The 2,792-nt window shown below is 39.4% G+C and overlaps 1 non-coding gene across 1 annotated transcript; it reads left to right on the plus strand.

Moving 5' to 3' along the window:
* Positions 1-909: 909 nt before the first annotated feature.
* TRNAR-GCG lies at positions 910-981 on the plus strand. The gene has a single exon. It is a non-coding gene; the product is annotated as a tRNA-Arg (tRNA).
* Positions 982-2,792: the final 1,811 nt, after the last annotated feature.

Here is a 2,792-nt window from a genome sequence, read left to right on the forward strand (position 1 = left end):
GATAAACTGAAGAGATGGGAGGAAAATTATGAGAACAATGTCTGGGAAACCATAGAGATGAGTGTTTCAAGCAACCAGTCAACAGTAGCAGCAGATACTGCAAAATAAAAAACATACGGTCAATAAGGTGACCATAGGTCTAAATATTTCCCCTGAGCATAACACAAAAGAAAGAATTCACTTCTGGAAATATTAGACTTTTCCTCCATATAGTTTATTTTTTAGCATAAAACCTTAATATCCCATCTTCACTCCAAATACATAAATTCAAACACACACACACACTCCTATTGACGCCTCACTAAAAATGACAAATGTTCAAGTAGGTAAGAAGAAAAAACAGTAATGCTGTTTTCATTTTCATAAAGGTCAGTGGACCAATTGGCTTCATTGATTTGGAAAGAAAAGCAACTAAAGCATTCAGCCACAAAGCTAAAGGTTAGGGCATGGTTAACTGACAGCAACCGTGCCATTTTCAGAGCTAGACAGGCAGTTTTCCAGCTAATCAAAAGTGAATTGTCTTCATCAGGTAAATCTCATTAGATCTAAATTATCTCACAATATGACTTCCACTAAATCTGAAGACCAAAGTCTATGGATTCGAAGTACTGTGCCAAAGAAAGAAAAAGAGAATAATGGGTATGAGTAATTAATCATTATTCATAAAGCATTCACTGCATCATGAGACAGGAAAGGTAGAAATTATTAGTTGGGTTTCCACATAAGGAATAGAGCTGAAGGTAGCCACATGATGACAACAGCGACACAGAAAGAATCTTAGAGGAAAGTTTGAACTCTAAATCACAATCACATTTTCTATACATGAAAAAAATTTTGAATTGTTGATGAAATTGTATAGATGGGCATGCATCAAAACAAACCAATTAAGGATAGACTAAGTGCTCTGCTTCCCTGGTGGCTCAGTTGGTAAAGAGTCTGCCTGCGATGCAGGAGACCCAGGTTCAATCCCTGGGTTGGGAAGAGCCCTGGAGAAGAAAAAGGCAACCCACTCCTGTATGCTTGCCTGGAGAATCCCATGGACAGAGGAGCCTGGCAGGCTACAGTCCATGGGGTCGCAAGAGTCAGACACGACTGACTGACTAAACATAACCTAAGTGTTCTGCTAAAGCTGCTCACACTCACCAGTCATCCTAATGTGTGTATTTCTTTCCAACTCCATGTTCAGTGATATTGTGCTGGTATTTTGAAAGCAGGCTTACAAGGAGCATTTTTTCCCAGCTTTATTCAGGTATGGTTGACAAAGAAATATTGTATATATTTAAGGTGTGCAATATGATGTTTTTGATATAGGTACACATTGTGAAGTGATTACCACAATCAAGCTAATTAAAATATCCATCACCTCCCATGGTTATGTGTGTGTGTGTGTGTGTGGTTAGAATACCTGAGATCTACTCTCTCAACAAATTTCAAGTGAACAACACAGTTGTTAACTGCAGTCACCATGCTATATGTTGGGTCTCCAGATTTAACTTATAACTAAAAATGTATACCATTTAACCATTTGAATCCTGTGTTCTACATAAACTGTCATCTAAAGTTCCCTCTGATTTATTTACTCTCCCTTTGAGAATTTTATGGGTAAATTTTATCATAATACTATTATGGGAATAGATGCTGTAGGACCACTTCGGGCTTCCCAGGTGGCTCATTCATAAGGAATCTGCCTGCCAATGCAGGAGACATGGGCTTGATCCCTGGGTCAGGAAGATCTCCTGGAGATGGCAACCCACTCCAGTATTCTTGCCTGGGAAATCTCATGGAGAGAGAAGCCTGGCAGGCTCAGTCCATGGGGTCGCAGAAGAGTCAGGCACGACTTAGCAACTAAACGACAACAAAGGACTTGAGGAACTGAGGCTTCAGAGGTGCTTAGTCACATACACACTATGGTTGCCAGGGGCTGTTCCCTTACCAACGAGGCAGTTCATTTATCTATATCTATTGACAGTATCTGTTCACTATACTCGGGGGTTTTGCTCCCAAAATTTAGAAGTATTTTAGGGGCACATAATGCCCAGAAAAAGTTCTAATACTAATATGGAAAATGTGCTTGAATTACCCAAAATATATTATTTAACTTTGCTAATTTTCATTTCTTTACCTTCATTTGCTTCCAAATTCTTCGCTGTTGCTCATTTTCCCCACTCCCTTTTAAATTTTCTTTCCTATCATACCTTTACTCCCTGCGATTTGCTTCCTGTGCCCCAAACGATCATCTCTGTTTTAAACACTATTAAGATCATTTTAAAGTATTAAAATATTCATGGGAATAGAAACATAATCTCTTTAATACCAAGTAAGTCCTCTGACAATGGCCAGGCTTGGGGAAAACATAATTAAGAAGTCAGCTAGAGGAGTTTCCAAGGAAATTAGTTTTAAATAGATGGAAGTAATTAATCAGTAAAAACAAATACCTGATGGAAGGAGAGAGGTTTCCCTGGTGATTAGAAAAGAACAATTAAGGCTAGATTCGGGATAGTGACCGGTGTGCACACTGTGTGGTAATCTCTCCTCTCTGGCCTTTGAGGGGCTAAATGGAGCATAAAGCTATCTTCCCATGATTCAGATAAACACAGAGTAAGCACTGAATAGAGGACAGCAGGACTGGACAGCCTGCAGAGACTCAGTTATAGGAAAACTGTAGGAACTTGAACACTGTGAAGGGGTTGCTAGGTGTCTCAGAGCCACGAATAAGCCTCAAACAAACAGGAAAATACTGAGGGTTCAGCGTTAGGGCTGGATTAGGTAAATTTTGGAAACAGTACAAGATT

Source organism: Bos indicus x Bos taurus, chromosome 4 (assembly GCF_003369695.1).
Source record: "Bos indicus x Bos taurus breed Angus x Brahman F1 hybrid chromosome 4, Bos_hybrid_MaternalHap_v2.0, whole genome shotgun sequence".
NCBI lineage: Eukaryota > Metazoa > Chordata > Mammalia > Artiodactyla > Bovidae > Bos > Bos indicus x Bos taurus.